This window comes from Phyllostomus discolor, chromosome X (assembly GCF_004126475.2).
Source record: "Phyllostomus discolor isolate MPI-MPIP mPhyDis1 chromosome X, mPhyDis1.pri.v3, whole genome shotgun sequence".
In the NCBI taxonomy this organism is placed as follows: Eukaryota; Metazoa; Chordata; class Mammalia; order Chiroptera; family Phyllostomidae; genus Phyllostomus; species Phyllostomus discolor.
The window spans coordinates 54,287,038-54,311,352 of record NC_050198.1 but is presented as its reverse complement, the minus strand read 5'-3'; the positions used below and the strand labels follow the sequence as shown (position 1 = coordinate 54,311,352).

The 24,315-nt window shown below is 36.8% G+C and overlaps 1 protein-coding gene and 1 pseudogene across 1 annotated transcript in view; one reads left to right on the top strand and one right to left on the bottom strand.

The window, feature by feature from the left end:
- Window positions 1-24,315, top strand: part of COL4A5 (collagen type IV alpha 5 chain) — a 295,836-nt gene that overhangs the window by 31,386 nt on the left and 240,135 nt on the right. The window lies entirely within an intron of this gene.
- LOC114505546 lies at window positions 18,589-23,552 on the bottom strand (annotated as a pseudogene).

The window sequence follows — 24,315 nt, the reverse complement described above, 5'->3', positions numbered from 1 at the left end:
ACCGAACTAGCATGCAAAGACAAACTTATAGATACAGAGCAGGATGATGAAAAGGGGAGGGAAGTTAGGGGGTAGGAGGATTGAACAATAAGGAAAAAGGACTCATGGACAAGGACAACAGTGTTTTGATGGGGGTAGGGGTAAAAGGGTACTAAATGGCAATGGAAAAATACAAAAAAAGTTTTTTTTAAATATTTTTCTGAATAGTTTTCCTAGGTGGCTATAAATGAGCCTTTTGTTCTAGCTTTAAGATCATGTTAATTTTCATTGTTTTGATTCATTAGGAAGCGCTGAGCTCCATTTATGTTGTCACTTTTAAAATAAGGTATACATTTTCTTTAGATTGTGGGTATGTTGAAAGTTCCCACTCTTGTAAAATTTATCTCCCTAAGTTGTATATATCCCCATCACTTGTTTTCTTCACTTTTTTTTCTTGTAGTTCTTATGGCCAATTAAGTTCTTGCTTTTTAAAATTACTTTTTGCTTAAGTGAATATACTAAATTTATAATGATTTCATTGATAGTGAATAAATTCATTCTTTTTCCCTCTCTAAATTCTGTTTGCTGGCTTATCTGTTACAGCCTACTTAGGCATTCCATTTTTTTCAACAGGTGCAGTGAATAATTCTTTTTGTTATAACACAAGCTTATTAGATCTTATCATAACCTTCATGCCTTCATTTGCATATACAAGTGATGAAAAAAAACACAGAATAATGTTGTAAAATAACAAATGAGATTAAACTGACAAAGATCACCTTTCTTAGATGAAAAAGAGGTTCATCTTCAGGGTCTTGCATTTGGTTTTCTAATTTGATTGATATGTTTGAATTTGCAGATTGACAACCCTTATATTAAAAACATGATTTTATAAACTTACCTGTGTTCTAGCAGATTTTCACAGCTATAGTCTCATTTTTTCTCTACTCTGACATGCAGATAGGGAAAGGGAAGTATCTTTTTCTTCAGATGGTTATATTATAATTTGAAATTGATGATATGCTAAAAAACAAGGGTAAGTTGAAAATCAGTTTTTCCTGATTTTCATGTGGCATTGTAAATATTATGTTACACAGGCTTTGTTTTAAAATCGAGTCCTGATTTGGGTTGAAAAAAAATGAAAATATTCAGAGGTAAAAATTATTAAGATATTGCAGGTTATATTCTTTTTCTTAGTTTTGCTTACATGTCTACTTCTTCATCTGTATTGTACTTCATGGCACTTAAAAATTCTGAAGATACGGTATTTGTCTTTCACTGCCTGGCTTATTTCACTTAACATAATACTCTCCAATTCCATCCATTTTGTTACGAAAAGTAGGAGTTTCTTCTTTCTTTCTGCTGTGTAGTATTCCATTGTATAAATGTACCACAGCTTTTTGATCCACTCATTTACTGATGAGCACTTAGGCTGTTTCTAGCACTTGGCTATTGTAAATAACACTTTTATGAAAATATGGGTGCATATGTTGTTTTGAATTGGTATTTCAGGCTTTTTAGGGTATAGTCTCAGCAGTGGAATTGCTGGATAAAAAGGCAGTTCCATTCTTAGTTTTTGTGGAAATTCCATACTGTTTTCCAGTCGCTGCACCAGTCTGCATTCCCACCAATAGTGCACTAGGGTTCCCTTTTCTCCCCATCCTCACCACATTTGTTGTTTATTGATTTGTTAATGATGGCCATTCTGACCGGTGAGAAATGGTATCTCAGTGTGGTTTTAATTTGCATATCTCAGATGGTTAGTGGTGCTGAGCATCCTTTCATATGTCTCTGGCCCCTCTATATGTCCTCCTTGGAAAAGTGTGCGTTCAGGTCCTTTACCCGCTTTTTAATTGGCTTGTTAGTCTTTCTGGTGTGAAGTCATGTCTACATATAAATCTTTATATATTTTGTAGATCAAAACCTTGTCCAAAGTATCATTGGCAGGGATGTTTACCCATATGTTTGGTTCCCTTTTTATTTTGCTGATGTTTTCTTTAGCCATGCGATCTTACCTACAAGTGGACCTAGTCAACAAAACAAATAAACAAGCAAAAAAGAACCAGGGACTTGGATATAAAGTACAAACTGATAGTGACCATTGGGGAGGGAGGATGGGGATAATGGGGGATATAAGGGGAAGGGTGAATTCAAGGAATATGTACAAAGGATCCATGGACAAGGATAATGGGATGGGGATTATCTTTGGGAGGGGGACTTGTATGGTGCAGGGGAGAGCAAGGGGGACAATGGGGATAACTGTAACTGAACTACAATAAAAAACCCTATTCTGTAAATATTTTATTTGGGTTTAAACATTAATACAACATATAGAAGACGAGTATAGGCATAGGTTCCTATTACATCACAATTAATAGGCATGTGTGCCGAATGGAACAATAACTTGGCTAACTTTGAGTAGAATACTCTAGGACATAAAGTTTCATCTCCTTTATTGGCCTATACATGAATTATTTTTTATTGTTTTATTTCATGGAATCTGTTTTTTTTAAAGATTTTATTTATTTATTTTTAGAGAGAGGATAAGAGAGAGAGAAAGAAAGGAAGAGAAACACTAATGTGTGGTTGCCTCTCGCACGCCCCCACTGGGGACCTGGCCCATAACCAAGTCATGTACCCTGACTGGGAATTGAACCTGCAACCCTTTGTTTCACAGCCCACACTCAATCCACTGAGCTACACCAGCCAGAGCTTACATGAAATTTTTTTATATTAATATCGGTCTTCTGTATGATAAATGTTTATTCAAAATTAAATGGAGAAAAAAGACTCAGAAGTGCTTTTTTTTTCTTATCTATATTTTCTCAGTAATATACAGTAAATGTTTATTACTTTGCCATTAAAATGTTTTAAAAGTACTGTACTTAGCTTATGGCTCTATATTTTAACATTTTTCATATTTAAACAATTTAACAACATATTTCACAGTTAACTATTTTTATGCCATTATTCTTGTTTTACTGTTTTATTTTATTTTTTTATTGTTATTCAATTACATTTGTACCAATTTCCCCCCCTTTCTTTCCCCGGCCCTGCCCATGTCCCCTTCCACTATTATTCTTATTAAAGGAAAAGAGGGCTAGGTGAATTGGTGAAAACTGAAACAGCTTTAAGTATTTTAATTAATATTTCAAATCAGTTTTAGAGTGCCCCTTTACCTGCTTTTCTTAACTTATAACTTCAGTGGTTGCTTTTTCGGGAAAAAATTCCAGAGGTTGTGAGTAATAATTAATAATTTTGGCATTGAACACAAAGAAGAACTCATATTTAACTTGTATGCGTTCTTGTATATAAAGTATAGCACATATTGTCCTTATCCTTTCCCTTCTGAGTGACAGACATCTTTCCACTTTTCATGTTATCAACATTAAAAAGAGTGATTTCAATTGCTGGATCCAACTATTTCATTTATGTTTGGAGCAAAATGTGTAATGTATGTATGAAAACTGCTGTTATTTTACAGTCTTCTGAATGTATCCAAAATCTTTAGATAAATTGGCACAGAAGTTGCTATAAAATACAAATTCCTTTCTGGTAAAAAAAAAAGATGAATTTTAAGCATTTATGATTTAATTCAGTGTCTTCTGATTGAATTAAAAATATTCAAGATATGTAAAAAGTATTACAGTATATAATACTTTTAAATTGTATAATTTATGCTAAAGCCTTAATACAATTATTTTAACCAATTTATGATTTCCCAATATTGATTGAAAATATTGGTTTATATTACCTGTTCCTTCCCTAATCCCAGTCCAATCTTACAATTTTTCTGAGGAACAAAATTTTGTCAACCTCAGTGTGTGTTTGAAAGTTACCTCAATAGCTGAACTGGAAGAGAGGATGTTGTGGAAGGGAGATAGAATTTTAGGGTTTTTATTGCTGAGAGGATGAAGATTTTTCTGATTCTGTCTGGAAAATGATAGCAGTGAATGCAGCTAGGAAAATATGAATGGCATCCCACTAGTTATGTCATATTTATCCTCCTTTAGTATTCTGCACTTTCATAGTCATTCCATTGTCAGGTAGTCAAAGTGTAGTGTGGGAGGTACATTTGGCTTCTCCACATTGTTGTAGTAGTTTATCACAGCAAATTATTGAAAAGAGCAGGATTTGGAAGTTAAGCTAGACTTTAGAACTAAGAGTAGAGAGAGAATGCTTAGAGAATTTATCCTGGACACCGTAGATTTAGGAGTTAGAATGATGGTGTTTTGCAGTAGGTAGGTCAGATTCCTTTTTATGGAAGTATAAACCCCCATTGTAGCTAGTTCTAAAGTTACTATGGTAGTATAATATAATGGTTTAGTTTACAGGATGAGCATTGACACAGGCTTGGTTTAAGTTATGACTCTTGCACTTACTAATTACTCTATGTGTCTTAATGACTAACACTGATAATTGTTCAATAAATAATAACTGATTTTTCCACAAGATCTGTATTCTCTTCCAGTATAGTCTAGTGAAATCTCATTGCCTTACATTAGGTATAGTAATTTGTTTTCCTTCTTGACTAGCTTTCTTCATCTTTAGTCTTTACCATAAAGAGGAAAGATGACTTAAAAACACTTTTTTTCACACTTATTTCTGGAGGCATTGGTTAGATATTGTGTCATTTAAATATATATATATATATATATATATATATATATATATATATATAACCAATCTTTGGTATATTAAAAAAAGATGGAATTCCTTAAGTACTGTTGTTTGACTAGAGATAAAATGTTCCAAAAGAGAGATAGGAAAATTAGGGAGTGGGGATTGTTGTAGAGAAAAATAAAACTAATGTGTAAAAATGAAAGCAAGTTTATCATCATAGGGAAAAACAGTTGAAACTATTCTGCTTACTTTACTTTTCTAAAAAAGCTTCTTAAGGTTTTTAAATATTATTTATTGTGTTGAAATTAAACATTTAGATAATTGCAGTATAGATATATGTCTGTATGCATATATGTTAAATATATATAAGTTTGTTATTCTTTAAACTAGTTTTGGGGTTCCATTACAACTAAAGGAAATTTAAATAAATTCTTTGCATATTTCAGGAAATACAGCATGCCATTTAGTAAATTTAAGGGAACAAGTGAATAACTTAGCTATTCCAAGAATGTTTTGCCTCTGCATTCCTTGGCACAAACAGGAACCTCAATGAAGCATTTTTCATGGGAGTTGCCTGTGGAAGTCTTACTGAAGAGGGTCAAGTTCCAGTTCAGGCTCCCCTTCCTTCTGTTTTTTAAAAATCAATTTTGTTAAAGTAAGTTTGCATATAGTAAACTGAATCCCTTTTAAGTATACAGTTTAATGAATTTTGACAAATATATACACCCAGAACAAGACATTAAATACTTTTATCATCTTCAATATTTCACTTGTGTCCCTTGCCCTTCCTATGTACCTTAGAAGCCATTGATCTGCTGTCTTTGAACATTTGTGTACAAGTCATTTCGTAACATAATTTTCATTTCTCTTGGGTAAGTGCAAAGGAGTAGAATATATAATGTGTTTAAGTTAAAAAGAAACAGCTAAAATATTTGTCAGTGATTGTATTATATTAGCTAAAAAGTTCATTTGTTTTTTCTATAAGATGGCTCTAGTAGCAAACGCTAAGTTCTCTTACTTAATTCAAAACAATTTTGTTAGATTGTATTGGACAACTGTCATATCAGTGTGCATTTACAAAAAGTATTAAATTGGTGCATTTTTGTGTAGCCATTTAATATTGAAGGTGGAAGAAAATATGCAACATTTTTGGCATATTACGCTTTATTATTTCAAGAAAGGGGAAAATGCAAGTGAAATGCAAAAAAAAAAAAAAAAGATTTGTGCAATGTGTGGAGTACAGTGTGTGGAGAAGGTGCTGTGATTGATTGAACCTGTCAAAAGAACTTTGTTAAATTTCATGCTGGAGATTTCTCTCTGGAAAATGCTCTGTGGTCAGGTATACCCGTTGAAGTTATTAGCTATCAAATCGAGACATTAATTGAGAAAAATCAATGTTATATCATGTGGGAGATAGCTGACATACTTAAAATATCCAAATCAATAAAGTTATTGCTGAAAATGAAAAAATCTTTTATTTTATGGAAAAACCATACAGACTTTTTGGCCAACGAAATACTATTTTATGTTCCTACCAGCATCATATATGACTTTTTCAATTACAGCTATCCTAGTAAATATTAAGAGATAGCTTGTTTTATTTGCACTTTACTGATGCTGAGCATATGCTCATGAAGTTATTGGCCATTCAGATATTTTATTTTGTGTAGTGTCTTCTCTAATCTTTGCCTGTTTTTAAATAAATTTGATTGCTTTATATTATATTCTTTTTATATTCTGAAAGCAAAATATTTATCACACACAATGATTTTTCCCATTCTGTGGGTTGTATTTTCTTTTCCTTCATAGTATATATCAATTAGCAGTGTTTTAAAATTTTGATAAAGTCCAGCTTATCATTTTTATTTTATTAATATTATTTTTTGTGTCATGTATAAGAAAACTTTATACTAAATTTTTCAATTTTTAAAAAAATATATTTTATTGATTATGCTGTTACAGTTGTATGCCATTATTCCCCCCTTTATTCCCCTCCACCTTACACCCCCCCACCACCTGCACCCCCCCTCAGTTAATGTTCATGATTTGTACATATAAGTTCTTTGGCTTCTACATTTCCCATACTATTCTTAACCTCCCGCTGTCTATTTTAGACCCACTATTATCCTTCTTATTCCATGCACCTTTTGCCCCATTCTCCGTCCTCCCGGTCCCCGCTGATAACCCTCCATGTGATCTATTTCTGTGATTCTGTTCCTGTTCTAGTTGTTTGCCTAGGTTTTTTGTTTTTTTGTTTTTTTTTTTTTTTTTTGGTTTGGCTGTTGATAGTTGTGAGTTTGTTGTCATTTTACTGATCAGTTTTCCATCTTCTTCTTTGTCTTAGATAAGTCCCTTTCACATTTCCTATAATGAGGGCTTGGTGATGATGAACTCCTTTAACCTGACCTTATCTGGCAATTACTTGATCTGCTTTTCCATTCCATTAAATAGCTTTGCTGTACAGAGTAATCTTGGATGTAGGTCCTTGCCTTTCATGACTTGAAATACTTCTTTCCAGCCCCTTCCTGCATGCATGGTTTCTTTTGAGAAATCAGCTGATAGTCTTATGGGAACTCCTTTGCAGGTAACTGTCTCCTTTTCTCTTGCTGCTTTTAAGATTCTCTCTTTGTCTTTAATCTTGGGTAACTTAATGATGATGTGTTTTGGTGTGTTCCACCTTCGGTCCAATTTTTTGGGGGGATTCTCTGAACTCCCTGGACTTCCTGGAAGTCTCTTTTCTTCCAAGATTGGGGAAGTTTTCCTTCATTATTTTTAAAATAAGTTTTTTAATTTCTTCCTCTTCCTCTCCTCCTTCTGGCACCCCTATGACTCAGATTTTGGCATGCTTAAAGTTGTCCCAAAGGTTCTGGAGCCTCTCTTCTTATTTTTGAATTCTTGTTTCTTCATTCTGTTCTGATTGAAAATTTATTTCTTCCTTCTGCTGTTGGTTTCTGTGCATTTTCCTTTAATTCACTTTTCATAGCCTTCACTCTTTCCTGTATTTTGTGACATATCAACCATTTCTGTGAGCATCCTGATTACCAGTGTTTTGAACTCTGCATATGATAGGTTGGCTATGTCTTCATTGCTTAGTTGTATTTTTTCTGGAGCTTTGATCTGTTCTTTCATTCGGGCCAAATTTTTGGCTCCGTGGGCCTATTATGTAGTAAGGGACAGTCCTTAGATATTCGTCAGGGCAGGGCAACCCACATTGCTGTGTTTTTGTGTTGTATGTGGGGGAGGGATCTAAAAAGGAACAATGTTGCTTGCTCAACTCTTGGCTGGCTTTTAGTAACTTCCTCCACTACCCACAAACAAATTGGGCCCTTCTGGTGCTGATTCCTGGGTGGGTGGGTTTGTGTACATTCTAGGTCCGTGTGGGTCTCTCCAAGGAACTCTCCTGTGGGCTGGGAGTTTTTCCCGCTGTCATAACACCCACATTTTTTTTTTTTCAGTTAGAGGCTTTGAGGCTTTATTTCCCTGCACTGGAACCCTGGTTTGCTCTGTCTGTCTCACTCCCCAGTTGTTCCTCCAGGTTTATCTGCATGCAAATGTAGACCACCCACTCCACCAGCTGCCACTTCATCCTGTCCCCCAGCTGCTGCCTTGCTGTGAGTCCTCTCCACCCCAGCTACCTGTCTATGCCCCTCCTAGTGGTCTGGATAAATATTTCTTCTTTAACTCCTTGGTTGTTGGGCTTCCATACACTTTGGTTTTTTGGCAGTTCTAGTTGTTTTTTGTTTTTAAATTTTTGTTGTCCTGCTTTTGGTTGGAGGCACAGTGTATCTACGTATGGCTCCATCTTGCCCAGAAGTCTATGTTTTTCAATTTTTAATATCTTCTATATGTTTGATGCTTTTAGCTTGTGAAAGTTATTTTTATGTGTAGTATAAGGTAAGGATTTTGCTTAAATCCTTTAAAAATTTATTAGGTGAAATTCACATAATATAAAGTTAACCATTTTACATGAACAATTCATTTCTATTTAGCACATTTACCATGTTGTGCAGCTACAGCCTCCATCTAGTTCCGAGTGTTTTATTTTACCCCAAAATAAAACCACACACCCAATGGGCAGTTTTTCCCATTTTCACCCCTCCCTACAGCCCCTGAAAACCACCAGTCCGCCTTCTGTGGATTTACCTATTCTGGATATGTCAAGTAAATGCATTCCTACATTTTGTGATCTTTTGAGTCTGACTTCTTTGACTTAGTAGTGTTTATAAGGTTTACATAACATTGCACAATATTATGTTCCAGTACTTCATTCTTTTTTTATGGTGGTATCATATTGTATTGTATGAATATACTGTATTTTGTTTACCCATTCATCCATTGATGGATATTTGGGCTTTTTACCTTTGTGAATAATGCTGCTGTGAACCTGTGTGTACATATATTTGTGTTGATCTTTTCTAAAAACTAATTTTTGTTTTGATTTTCTCTATTGTTTGTCTATTCTCTATATCATTTATCTCCATTCTAATCTTTATAATTTCCTTCCTTCTGATAGCTTTGCATTCAGTTTGGTCTTCTTTTTCAAGTTTTCCTACACTTCAAGGTTAGGTTATTGATTTGAAATCTTCCTCTCTTTTTAATATAAGTATTTGCTTCTATATTTTCTTGTGACCGTTTCCTTTACTTCATTGGGTAAGTTTTGGTATGTTGTGTTTTCATTTGAATCCTTCTGTAAGTGTTTTCTAATTTTCTTCAAGATTTCTTCTTTGACCTACTGGTTGTTTAAGAGTGTATTATTTAATTTCTACATATTTGTGATTTTTCCATTTTTTTTTCCTTTTATTGATTTCTAGCTTCATTCCTTTGTAATTAGGGAACACACTTTGTATGAGTCCAGTCTTTTTATATTTATCGAGACTGTTTTCTGACCTAAAATATGTTCTCTCTTGGAGAATGTTCTATTTGTACTTTACAAGTATGTGTATTCTGCTCCTGAATGGAATGTTCTATTTATGTCTTTAAGGTTTAGTTTTATGGTATTGTTCAATATTTCTATCTTTTTATTAATCTTTGGTCTAGATGTTCAATCTATATTGAAAGTTGGTCATTAAAGTCTCCAACTATTATTGTTTACTTATTTAATTATCTCTTAAATTCTGTCAATATGTTTTTCACATATTGCAGAATTCATCATTTGGTGTGTATGTTTATAATTGTTAAAAATTATTAATGAATTCATCTTTTAACGATATATAATGCCCTTCTTTGTCCTTTGTAATAGCTTTTACCATTAATTCTAGTTTGTAAGATATTACAGCCAGCTACCTCAGTTCTCTTTTAGTCATTATTTGCATGAAATATCTTTTCCCTCCCTGGACCTTTCAACTTATTTTGTAACTTGGATTAAGGTGAATCTTTTGTAGAGAGCATATAATTTGATCCATGATTTCTTATCCTTTATGCTAATCTCTGCCTTTTTTGAAAAGATTTAATTATTTATGCTTTTATTTTTAGAGCTAGAGGAAGGGAGGAAAAACAAGATCGACAGAAACATTATTGTGTGGTTGCCTCTTGTGCACCCACCACCATGGACCTGTCCCACAACCCAGGCATGCACCTGACTGGGAATTGAACCAGTGACCCTTTGGTTAGGGTGGATGCTCAATCAATCCACTGAGCCACACCAGCCAAGGGTAACCTCTGCCTTTTGATTAGAGAGTTTAATTCATTTGCATTTGAAATAGTGATTTATAAAAAGGAGTTCTGCCATTTAGCCTTTTGTTTTCTTTTTATAAACACAGTGCTTGATGTATATAAGAAACTCAGCTCATGTTCATTAAATGAGATAATGAAATTAAAGTAGGCAGTAAAAATAACTTCATGAACTGAAAGTATCCATATTGTGGCCTTCATATTGCACTTGAAGACCAAAGGAGCCATGGACAAACTTTTTGTTTTCTGTATATCTTATAGACATTTTGCCCCTCATTTTCTCCATTATTTCTCCTTTTCTGTTTAATCAATTTTTTGTATTGTACCATTTTGATTCCCTCTTCATTTCCTTTCATGTGTTTCTCTTACATATTTCCTAAGTGAGGAGTAAAATTAATGTTCCTAAAATTTAGGAATGTGTGTATAACATCTGATTTAAATTGATACTCTATTGTTGTTCTCACAAGTTACATCTTTATATATTGTGTGCTTTTTAACATATTTATAATTATGTTTTATGAATTTGTTGCTTATATTATATAGGAAATAAAATGTTATAAAATAAATATAGAAAATAAAATGTTACAAAATAAAAATACAGTATACTTGATTTTATATGTACCTATATAGCTATCTTTACCAGAGATGTTTCTTTATAAGGCTTTGAGTTAATGTCCAGTGTCCTTTCATTCCAGTCTGAACATAAACCTTCAGCATTTATTATAAAGCAAGTCTACTTACTGCTAATGAACACCCTCAGATTGTGTTCATCTAAACATGTCTTTTTTAACGATTTTTTATTGTTATTCTATTACTGTTGTCCTAATTTTCTCCCCTTTGCACTCCTTTGCCAATCACGCCCCCACCTACCACAGTAATTTCTACACTTTCAACCATGTCTGTGGGTCATTCATATATGCCCATTAAGTAGTCTCTTCCTCTTCTTTTCACCATTATCCCCCTCCCCCCACTCTCCACTGATCACTGTCAACCTGTTTCATTTTTCCATGCCTGTGGTTCTATTTTGGTTCATTAGTTTATTGTATTCATTAGATACCTCTTATAGGTGAGATCATTTGGTATTTGTATTTCAATGACTGGCTTATTTCACTTAGCATAATATTCTCCAGTTCTATCCATGCTGTCGCAAAAGGTAGGAGTTCCTCCTTTCTTTCTGTTGTGTAGTATTCTATTGTGTAAATATACCAGTTTTTTTGATCCACTCATATACTGGTGTGCACTTAAGCTGTTTTTACCACTTGACTATTGTAAATTATGCTGCTATGAACATTGGAGTGCACAGGTTGTTTTGAATTGGTGATTCGGGATTCGTAGAGTATATTCCCAGCAGAAAAGTTGCTGGATCAAAAGACAGTTCCATTTTTAGTTTTTTTGAGGAAATTCCATAGAGTTTTCCGTAGTGGTTGCACCAGTTTGTAATCCCAACAACAGTGCACTAGGGTTTCCTTTTCTCCACAGTCTCGCCAGCACTTGTTGTTTATTGCTTTGTTTATGATAGCCATTCTCATGGCTGTGAAGTAGTATCTGTGGTTTTAATTTGCATTTCTCTGATGGCTAGTGATTCTGATCATCCTTTCATATGTTTCTGGGACCTCTGTATGTCCTCCTTGGAAAAGTGTCTGTTCAGGTCCTTTTTCCATTTTTTTAATTGCATTGTTTGTCTTCTTGGTGTTGAGTCTTATGAGTTATTTGTATATTTTGGAGATTAAACCTTTGTCCAAGGTATCATTAAATCATATCCTTGCTGGATAAGAGTAGTCATGGTTGTAGGTCCTTGCTTTCTAATACTTGGATTATTTTGTGCCAATCCCTTCTGGCTTATAATGTTTCTGTTGAGAAATCAGCTGATAGTTTTATCAGAGCTGCCTGGTTTGCTACTACCTGTTTCTCTCTTGTTGCCTTTAAGATTTTATCTTTAAATTTTGCCATTTTAATTATGATGTGTCTTGGAGTGGTCCTTTTTGAGTTAATCTTGATTGGGACCCTCTGTGCTTCCTTAACTTGCATGACATTTTCCCTCATCAAGTTAGGGAAGTTTTCTGTCATTATTTTTTTTCAAACAGTTTTCTATTCTTTGCTCCTTTTCTTCTTGTGATATTACTATGATGTGAATATTGTTATGTTTCATGTTGTCCTGAAGCACCCTTAAACTATCCTCCTTCGTTTTGAGGTTCTCTTTTTTTTTTTTTTTTCATTTTGTGCTGTGACTGGGTATTTCTTTCTACCTTGTGTTCCAGCTCATTAATTTGGTTCTCTGCTTCATCTAGCCTGCTTTTGATTCCTTCTAGTGTGTTTTTAATTTCAGATATTGTATTCTTCTTTTCTTATTCTTCCTGATTCTTATTCATAGTTTATATGTCCTTTTTCATCCTGCTCTAGTTTCCACTGAGTTCCTTGAGCATCTTTACAACCATTATTTTGAATTGTATGTCTGATAGATTGCTTGCTCAATTTCATTTAGCTCTCTGAGGATTTCTCCTTTCCTTTCAATTGGGGTTATTACTTTGTCCCCCATTTTAGGAGACACTTTTTGTTTGTTTCTGTTTCTCTGGGTGCTCTGCTTTGTCTGCTGTCTTCATGGGGTGGACTTCTATATAGGAGTTCTGTGGGACTCAGTGGTATAGTCTTTTTGATCTCTTGATCTGGTTACTCTTTATTCAATTTTGTGGGCTCTCTTGTACTTGTACTTTGATTATTGGTGCCTCACTCATTGGTGGGTTCTCTCTTCCAACTGGCTGACTTGGAGTCACAACCCTTGCCAGTCTTGTTTGCTGTTGTACAGGTGCTGGTTAACAAAACAATAGTACATAGAAAACCAAACACACACCAGCAAAATTACCCCCTACCACACCAGCAATATCAACAACAAATGAGCAATGATTAATAAAGGTAATAAAGGTGGAAAGAGATTAAGAAGATTATAAGATAGGAAAAAAGAATATGAGGTGACTAAAGTAGAGAATAATGATTTTGAGTGTGAAGGAGGAGGAGGAATAATACTAGTAGGGAATAGAAACAAAGTAAAGAAAGGGAGTAAATAAAATAAAAAAATGTAAGTAAAAAGGGAAGTGTGATTACAAAATGGAGAAAGAACAAGGAAGAGTATAGTATGAGGTTTGAAATTTTTAGAAAATAGTGAACCAATGGGAACAAAATTGAAGAAAAACCACAACAGGGTCACTAACAACAATAGATGAGCAAAAATTAATAAAAGTGGAAAGAGAACAAGAATATTATAAGAAAGAGAAGAGAGAATTTACTTTTCTAAAGTAAAGAAAAATGATTTTGAGAGGATAGGGGATGGAAATACAATAACAGCAAGGGATAGAATCCAGGCTAAGAAAAGGAAAAGAAAATTCCTAACTCAAATAAGCAAGGGCCAGAGGAAGGCAAAATGGAATAAGATGGGGAGAGTAACCCATGGAATTTGAAATGAAAAAAATAAGTGAATAAATAGGAATACAATTGAAGAAAAACAGCAATAACTGTAATATCCACACCAAAGAAGCCAAAATTAATAAAAGTGGAAAGAAAATAAGAATATTATAAGAAGGGGAAAAAGACTGTGAGCTTATTAAAGGCAGGAAAAATGATTTTGAGAGGATAGAGGGAGGAGAAATAGTAAGAGATATAGGAACAAGGCGTAGCATGGGAGAAAATAAAATGCACAATGAAAATAAAGGGTGGGAAGAAGACAAGATAGAGTAAGGTAAGAGAAAGGTACTGTGTGAGATTTGAAATTAAAACATTTTAAAATCTAAAAGAATGAAAAAAGACAATATAGTGAATTAGTTGGAATACACTTGAAAAAAAAGAAATGTTAAAGAGCTATGCAAGAGAAAAAAAGAACACAAATTCTGAAGAAGAACAAGGTGGAATTTGTCTCAGTGGAGTTTGGTGTTTGCTTGCTTTCTTCTTCTGAATCTACCTCTGGCTTTTTTTCAGCTCAAGGTCGATAAGTGCATCATGCAACTTCTAGCACCACCATTTTACCACCTTCACCTGCCTCTGGAGAGGGCTTGTATTACCTTTTGGAGGATGGGACCCATGGGTCTCCCCTGGGAGGCATTGTTCAGTCTTCTGGGAAAACTGTGGTTGTGTTCTCCTGCTCCTACACCACCCATCTTGGTCTGCCCCATCTTATATCCAGTAATGTATAGTTTCTGGTGAACTAGTTGTCTGTTTCAAGGGAGGGGCCAACCTGTCTAGGAGGGTCACCTCTTTCCTACTTGGTGCTCTTGGCAGCTATGTGAGAGCTGAAGCTGTGGGGAGGTGGCTTGATTACCACTTGCTTTGCTGACCTCAGTGGAATAGGGCCCTAGGAACCAATGTATTCTGTCTCCCTGAGAGAAGTTCAAAACAGTCCTTTCAGAGATTCTCTTCCTGCCTTTCTCCTGTGGATATGCACTCTGCATGGAGTTCTTGAGCCTGTCCTGCCTGTTCTGCCAGTCTTGCAGGAGGTAGAGGCTGGGTAGTCCCTCCCTTCCCAGAGGTTTCATTTCTACCAAGGAAATTGGTTCTGCCTGGCTATAAATAATGTCAGGTACTCAACTCTTGCCTATCTAATCCCCAGCCCACTGTCCTCATAGTAGACCCAGTCCCAAACTTTGTTTTGCATAGCCCCTGGCTAGCCGAGCTGGGCTGGGACCAGAAATCCCTTTGCTGTGTAATTTTCTGATTTCCTTACCCACCTGTATTCAGTAGGAGCAAACCATGGTCTCAGTCTTGTCCCTTTGTTGGCATGGCAGTTACACACAGGGTCCTTGCCAAGCGTGTTTCAGCTCCCCTATTGCAAAGTCTTTATGAGGCATACCTACTGCATCACCAAGTCACTGTCTGGCTTTCCACCCATACCACCTTTCTACAAAGCCAGAGTCTCTCAAGGGCATGGCTGGTCTCTCAGCCTGCCTCTGCCCAATCCAGGTGCAGATAGAGTCCCCCCCCCCTCTCTCTGGCAGTCTCCCAGTTGGCATTTGGTGCTGTAGCTATGAATGATGAGCTCCTTGCAGTGTGTGACCTCACACAATCTCCCAAATCATTCCTGGCCTTAGTCTGTGGGCTCCCCTCTTGGGACTAGGGGCCCCTGCTTTGAAAGGAGAGAGAGCCACAATTTATGATCAATCTCCCTGCAGCTACAGGCACCACACATGGGATGTTTCCCCTTCAACTTATAAAATCTCCTTACTGCCCATTGTGAAGTATTTTCTGTACTCCTTGGCTCAAACTTTCATGTCAGCTAAGATTCCATTGATTGTTCAGGTCTTTTGTCAGAAGATCACCTGAGAATCTGAGTTGGGCACTAGAGCAAACGGACTCAGCTTCCACCTATTTGGCTGCCATCTTGAAAAAGCTGATGCTTGCATCTAAACATGTCTTAATTTTACCTTCATTTTTGAAGGATGGTTTCTGCTAGGTAACTAGAACCCTTAATTTTTAAGTTTTTTTTTTTTAATTTACAGTACCTTGACATTGTAAACCCATTGCCTTCTGACCTCCATGGTTTCTGATGAGACATCAGTTGTTATTTATTTAAAATCCCTTCTTTGTGATGAGTTGCTTCTTTTGAAACTGTAAAAGACACTGGCATTCGGCTGCCTGTAACTACCAAACCCAATAAGCAATGACAAGGATAGAATCTTTATGGGTGCTTTATTCGGATGGCCGGTGATCTGAGAAGATGGTGGGTTCATACCCTAACACACCATCTTGTCTCTTCTTTCCAGGCAAATGTTTTTATACCAGGGAATAAACAAGGTGTGGTGAGGGCTTTGAGATTTAGGGAGGATTAGATGAAAGAAGCTGCAACATTCCTGTCCTGGGCAGTTAGCTGTTCCCAGGGGAGAGTGGTCATCTGTCTCTCCCTGGAATATAAAGGCCTGGATGCCTCCAGTTGTCCCCAGGCAGTAATCTTCTATCACTGCCCCAAGAGCCTGGCGGCTGTTTTCCTAGGATGGGCCTTATCTGTAGTTTCTGAAACAAAAGCTTTAACATACACATTACTTGCAAGGCTTATAACTTTTTACCTTGAACTAAAATTTTCTATTCTTGAGTCCCCTATCACTTTCTTGCAATGCAGATTATCTCTATATCTTTGACTGTTGACAGTTTGATTTGAATTTGTAGTGAATCTCTTTGAAGTTATCCTACCTGGAATTCATTGAACTTTTTTTTTAAATTTTATTTTAATCATTGTTCAAATGCAGTTTTCTCTTTTTTACTCCCAATCCAGCCCCACCACCCTCATTAAACTTCTTGAATGTGTAGATTCGTATATAATCCAACTTGGGATGTTTCTTGCTACTATTTCTTCAAATGTTCTGACTTACTTTCTTTTTTCCTGTAGTACTTCTGAAATGTGTGTGCTGTTTCCATGATGGTATCCCACAGGTCCCTTAGAGTATACTAATTTTTCTTTATTCTTTTTCTTTTCTGCCACACAAACTTGATCATTTATTTCAGTGCCCTTCCTTAAAGTTCACTGATTCTTCTGCCTACTGATACATGATACTGAACATATCTAGTAAAATTGTCATTTCAAATTTGCTTTTTAGCTTTAGAATTTGCATTTGTTCATTTTTATACTTCCTATGTCTTTGTTATTTTTCTTTAGTTCACACAGGGTTTTTCTGATTGCCGTTAGTTTGTGGTCAATGATTTTCTTTAGCCCTTTGAGTATACTTAAGACAGTTGTTTTAAAGTCTTTGTCTAATAAAGGCTATGTCTAAAATTGCTCAGTGATGACTATCATTTTTTTCTTAAATGGGCTATGGTTTCCTGTTTATTTATATGCTTTGTAATTTTTGGTTGAAAACAGAATTCAAATATTTAATATGGTAACTCTGGAAATCAGGTTCTTGACCTTTTCCAGAGTTTGTTATTGTTGATTATTGAGGGCTGCATTTATCCATTTGTTTCGTGACTTTTACAACTTATGTTTGCAGAAACCATTGTTATATGTGGTATTGAAATATATTGTTCCTTTTGCTTGTGTTCAGGCAGTGTTTTAATAGATATTTCTTGGAATGCCAGGTACCAGTAAAAAAAAAAGAGAAAAAAGGTGAACAAAAGAATAAAAGAGGAAGAAAAAGAAACCTCTCTCTTTCTTTGTGCATTTGTCTTTGTGTTACAGCACTCTTAACAATTAGCTAGGCCATTTGCAGCTTTGCCATTTAGAGTGATGGTTGACATTTCACACTAGCATGTTGTTTAACAACTTTTCATAAGCCAACCCTGACTTTCAGGAAATTAAATGGAAATGGCAGAATTATCAATCTGTAGATCCATGATCTAAAAAAGGAACTGCTGCTCTTCTGAGGATGCCATGTCAATGGTGACACCACTGTCAAGTCCAGATTGCCCAACATACTGGTAACCAATTTTGGAGGGGTCAGGTACCAACAGGTTGCTGGGCTTAAGGGGGTCAAGTCTATGCTTAAAGTGGAGTATCTTATTATGTATTGAAGACTCTGTAATGTTTATAAAAATGTATTCTTTAGGATGCTTGGGATTTTACTGAATTGAAGGGTACAATGTCTTTTCTCCTGAACATACCAATGGGCATGTTCTTTTATGCAAGAACAATTGTAATTAAAAAGTGCATGTTTAGATAAAATAAATGTTGAGACATTTTATGTGTTTAAAAAAAGTTCATTAGCTTTTCATAATTTACTTTTATAGCTAAAATATCATGGTTGACAAACAACTAAACCAACATTCCTTAGTAATTTTAAATAATTCAAATTACTCAAAAGTTGAACTTAATATTTTGTAACTTCTTAATATACATTGTATTTTATTTTATTTTTTACATTTAATTTATTTTATTAAAATAACATAATTGAGGTACCATTGGATAACTGTATTTCATCGGGTACAATAAAAACAAAATTAAAGCCCAAATCATCAAGAAAATATATTTCTTGTATTCCTGGCTTCCTTGCATACATATGTGATTATTGAGAGACTAGGCTGGCCGGTGGACCCACCCCATAGGGGCAGCTCCTGAAAGAAAAAATTCAGCATGATAGAAGACTGCTTCCTAAGATGGTGGAGACTGGGAGGGGCAGGCCAGGCACCTCCTCTGAAAAACCATCCCAATGCATTGGAGATCTCCAAGAAATGGAAGTGTCCCCAAACTCAAGTTCCATAGTACCAAAGCAGACTCCTTTAGGTGGTCGTGATATCAACAGTCCTGGGCTGTTTGGTGCATTATGTGCAAAACTACCTGTTTGGTGCCATACCACTCTCTCTGATGAAAAGTACTTCCTGTGATATAAGTATTTTTCATACGACCTGTTACTCAAAATTCATCCATGTATCTCTTCATCAGGGCTGGTTTGCCTACCATCATTTCCCCTCCAGCTGCTTTTTCTTACCCTAAAAGTACTCAGTTAACCAATAGCCTGGGGCCCAGATCATACATATATTGCCATCAGCAGCTACTGGTACAGCTGGAAGGGGCACAGCTGATGAGCATGGAGGACACAGGTCCCAGGGAGTAAGACAAACCAGCATCATGAATGGCATGTCTCTTCCAGGGCCAGACAGGGTAGAAAAGCAGACAGCATGAAGTAAGGCCCTATGAGTAGTCTAGAAAGTCCTTAGCAGCAGCTTCTCTGAAAACGAGCTCTCTGTTCCCATAGAAAGGGAGCAGAAGGGTGATGTCTGCTGACTTTCCTTTTTCCCCTGGTGACATAAGTGGAGGTGCAGTCAGCTACAAAACAGGCAGTCTAGGGAACATGATCAGCGTTGATATACTCGGTGTGGGCTGCCTGATGCAGAGTTGGCTCAGAAGTGCTATCTTGATTTTTGGTAGAGTGTTGGAGTAGCGCAGTGGAAGGTAGGGTCTTGGGAAAAAGAAACCTGTCTTCCTTTCTTCACATAGCCTGTGACAAGCTGCTTCATTGCTTTGGGGCAGTTCTTGTATAGCTTACTAAGGTCTGGGGAGGCATACTCTTGGCACACCATAAAGATGATCTGATCTCAGTTGTTGATGTGGGAATAAGGTAACTTTCCTGTCATAAGCTCATACAGCACAATGCCATAGGAGTAGACATCAGAATGGAAGCTGAAAGGGTTATTATTCTACATTTGGATTACCTCTGGGGCCATCCACAGAATAAAGTCAGTGGGTTCAACATGCTGAGAACCACTACAGTGTGACTTTACTGTTGCTAAACCAAAATCTTCAAATTTCACTGTCAGGCCTTCATGGAAAAATATAATGTTGGATTTCATGTCTCTTTGGATGATGTCCTTTGCATGCACTTATTCCATTCCCTGAGCCATCTTCTTGGCAATGTCAATCAACTGGAACATTTGGAACTTTGTCTCTTGGACATGCAAGTGATTCTAGAGGCTGCTGCCTTCTCACCATTGGGTCACAATTGCCACATTGTCTTTCATTGTGTACCTTGTGAAGACTAAGATGTTCACGCACTGTGTTTTGCACAGGACAGCTTCTTTGTTCCTGAAGGGCTGGAACTGCTCAGGTGTGGGATCAACAATCTTTGGGATACTTACTGTAATGTCTCCATGCCACTTGCCCTTATAAACAGTTCCAAAGGAGCTTGACCCAGTCTGAGTTGAGAGCATCACCTTACTGGCTTCTGTTTCCCAGTGATAGCTTTAATCTCTCTGTCTATAAGGCCTAATTTTGTTTTTCTCCTGGGTGCCAGATCCTGGTGCCCACTCTCTCTGTTCTGGTATAGAGGTTTTTGGGCTGTGAGCAGCCCACTGGGCTCAGATTGTTGGGACTACTGGACAAGACTGAAGGTTAGACTGATTCACTGTGACTTTGAATTGCATCCCCAATCATCCTGCTGTCCACAGGCAGAGTGGTGCTGACCACATGGACATTTGGTGTGGACATTGACCTCTGACTCTAGGAGTGGGAACCTTCAGAGGAGGGGCTGGATGTGCTGAATGTGGAAATGTGAGGTGTGGAGTATCTGCTGGGAACTAACAGGCATCCAGGAAACAGACTCTCACATCAATGTATTGTAAAAGAAGGCAGTATTGGGACCCCCCTATCACCAATAGTGGAATTTGGAAACAATAAGAGTTGTCTGACATTACTCCAGTCCACACACTTAATAGGTACTTTGGTGCTACAGTGCTCATGAAATTTATAGTAACAAGTCTGCCATCAAAATCCATTTTGCAGGATCTTCTGACATATGTCACAGAAGGCAAGCATCAGGAACGTCTTCCGAGCAAAGCTGTGTGTTGTGAGGGTAACATGATCTAGGCTATCTACTTGACGTTCTTCTCCAGTCAGTGAGGCAGCATCAGTATTCCAATTTAAATGTGCTTTTCTACCTTTGTGTTCATGAAGTCTGAACACTTTCAGGAGAAAGAGAGGGAGAGAAACATCAGTGTGTGGTTGTCTCTTGTGCACCCCCTACTGGGGACTTGGCCCACGATCCAGGCATATTCCCTGACTGGGGATGGAACCAGTGACCCTTATAGTTCACAGGCCAACATTCAATCCACTGAGCCACACCAGCCATGGCATACATTGTATTTTATGAACATTTATTTCATATCCCAAGAAAAACAATTATTTTTTACTAAGAAACTTACCAATATGTTAGAATTTACACAGAATTATTTAAAATTATATCTTTTTATATTTAATATGTATTTGTAATTTTCCTTCTCAATTCTTAAGCCACATTACAGAAAGTTTTGAAGTTCAGCGTATATTTAAATGTGTTGGTTGATTCGTAAATGGCTCTGGACTCTTGCATCATACAACAAATCTTTCTCAAAGCTTTGTCCATTGCACTGTAGATCATTACTGTTATAATACTTCATGTCTGCCATGTATCATCATTAGTTATTTATGTGTCTGACCTTCTAACTAGGTTGTGAACTTCTAAGGGACAGGTAGCAAAGACAAGGTCCATGGGCCAAATCCGGCCTTCCACCTTGTTTTATCCAGCCCAACACCTTGCTTCTACTCAGCAGCAGTGCTGAGCTCTCACTTAACTGTTAAGGAGTAGTTACATTTCTACAGTACTAAAATTACATTCGGCCCTTTGAAGGCAACAGCAAGGCTGATATGGCCCCCAGGGAAAATGAGTTTGACAGACTTGTTCTAGAGGATATAATTTGTATTCCCCTTCAGAACTAAGAGCACTGCATATATCACATATTCATAAAATGCTTGGTGAATTGAATAGAATCATAGTTACACTGGGTTCTAAAGTGGCATTTTTAAAACATGTTTCCACATATTGTTTGATTTTCATTTTATGTTAAGTCTTATGATAATGTTGGCCAAGTTTGGTTTCTGCTAATATTATTGACTTTATATTGAAAAGAATTACTCAAAATGCCCCTGAAATAATAGCATTGAAGAGGTAGTTTTTTAAATTGTGCATAGTTCCTTGCTATTCTTAACTGTTTCCATCAAAGCCCTAGTTAATTATAGACACAGGTAGTTATAAATGTTTACTTGGCAATGGTGCATAGATTGAACATTTTAGAAAAGTATATTAATTGTTTCATCTCAGTAAAATTCCCAGTTTAGGTAGGCAATTTTGAAATGTGCAATTAAGGTTTGGGTCATTGATAATATTAAGTAATTTAGAAGGTTCTGTAGCAGAGTGAACAACTTTACAAATGCCTAAGATTTTTTTAGTTTTATATTTTATTGAAATAATTGTGATTAGAGAAGATGGTGGCAAGATAGGTGGGAGTGGAGCCCGGTTCTCCTTGTGCCCAACTTGAACACCTAGCCAATCTTCTGAGGAACGGAGTGAACAGCCAATGGAATCACAGCCTATATGAAGTTTGGAGGCCAAACATTGCAGAGGACATTGAAAAACAGATGGTAAGGAGATTGCACTGGGACAGTAAGATCCCTGGGATCTGCATGGGGACCAAGGCTGCTGAGGCCCCTGGCCTGGCACCTGCCGAAGTATATGGGGAGGAGAGTTAGAGCACCAGCACCCTCCCATACCAGAGCAGGGAGAGCAGCTTGGCACGAGGAGGGACCTGGATGCTGGAAGTCATTGGGGGGAATAGAGGTGAAGTGGGAGACACACAGAGGTGGCACACATCTGCAGGGACTGTGGACAATGATACCAGAGAAACTGAGGTGCTGGACAACACCGGGAGAAGGGAGGAGATGGGCTGTATTGGACCCTAACTCAGATAGTCTCTGGAGTGGCTGGAAATTTGGGCTGTGCGAAAAGCTGGGCACTTGTTAAGAATGGCAGGCAGCTGCTTTCTAAGGAACACTCAGCAGCAGCTGGCATACCCCAAGGGAGATTTCAACTTCACATGCCCAGAGACTCTGTAGCTGAATAGAAACATGCATGCATAGCTTGCCTCAGGCTCTATGTGCCCGAGATTGATTCATGATGGGCGCCCAGAGAATGAGTGGCTGATTTGAGCCTGGCAGCTCATGGAGGACCTGGCCCAGCAGAGGCCAAGAAATTGTGAACCAGACCTGATCCCCATCCTCTCAAAACCATAGGAAGGGAGAAAAATGAAGCCCAGTCTGCCTTTTCCTGTGGCATCTAGGAAGACCAGCAGAACTCACTTTAAACTTGTTCAAAGTCTCCAGGAGGCTTTTTTTTTTTCTTCTTTTTGGATCCTCTCTTTTCGTTTCTTTTTGGATCCTCTCTTTTTTTTCCTTTTTTTCTTCCCCCCAAGTAACACAATAAGATGTGGAGTTATGAAGGGTCCAGAGACAGATTGAAAGGATGAGCACAAGGCTAACCCCAAAAAACTGAGAAACTGAGACAAATGACACTTTGCTATCCCACAGAGCTGACATTTTATTGTTTATATGTATTATTATTATCTCTTCATTATTTTTAGCACTTTTATTAGTATTCATTTATTTCTCTTATGTTTAGTATTCCTCCTTTTATTTCTCTGTTTAATTTCATTGTTTGACTGGTTTTCCTTATTCTGTATGTATTGTATTTAAATTTTCCTTCTTTTATTTCACCCGTGTTGCAATAACACACAACTCTTGATCATGTACTTTTTTCTTCTGGTTATCCAAATAATACATTTCTAATCATGCTATTGTTGTTCCAGTACAACTATAAATAATTGTTGTTCCATACAATTGTACATACTACACAGAAACCCTCCATGATCTTAGCATACTTCACTTCAATCCCGAGCATTATTATTATTGTGGTTAACTCTATTCTTTCTCATACTACACCTGCTTTCTCTCCTTTACTCTCACTACATCTCAATGTCTAACCTTGCACAAGCACTCTGTTCTCCATATTCAGCTTACAATCCTCCTCCTCTCTAACAAGAGTCTTATCTCTTTCACCTTTCATAAAAAGTGGCCAGTTGGGTGAAATATCACAATTAATACCATTCGTATCCAAAGAATCTCCTGTCTCTTCTCTACTTGCTGGTACTTTAAATTCCATAAAATACTCTCCTGCTCTCTTAATCCATTTTGCCTACCCCCTGCACTGATCACATACCTACTGGAGGAGAAAAGCCACCAACAAAGGAGCCACCAAAGGGTAAAAACCCAACTACAATAAGAGAGCCCACACAAAAGAAGAAAGGGCAAACCTAGAGCATCCAGACAAGGAGATCAAAGAGACCACACCACTGAACCTCATAGAATTCCTACCATTGAAGTTCACCCTACAAAGACAGCTAGCAAAGTGAAACATCAGGAAGCGTAGAAATAAACAAAAAGAGTCACTCAAAATGGGAAAAACAAAAAGAACATGCAATCAAGGTGAATGAAAGACTCCCAACTAAAAGACCTAAATGCAATGGAGGTAAGCAAACTGTCAGATATAGAATTCAAAATAATGGTTATAAAGATGCTCAAGAAACTCACAGACAACTACACGGAAATGAGTGAGAACTACATCAGCAAGAAAAAGAAAATAGAAACTATAAAAAACCCCAGGAAGAAATGAACAATAAAATCTTAGAAATAAAACACACACACACACACACACACACACACACACACACACATTGGAAGGAATTACAAGGAGGCTGGATGAAGCAGAGGAT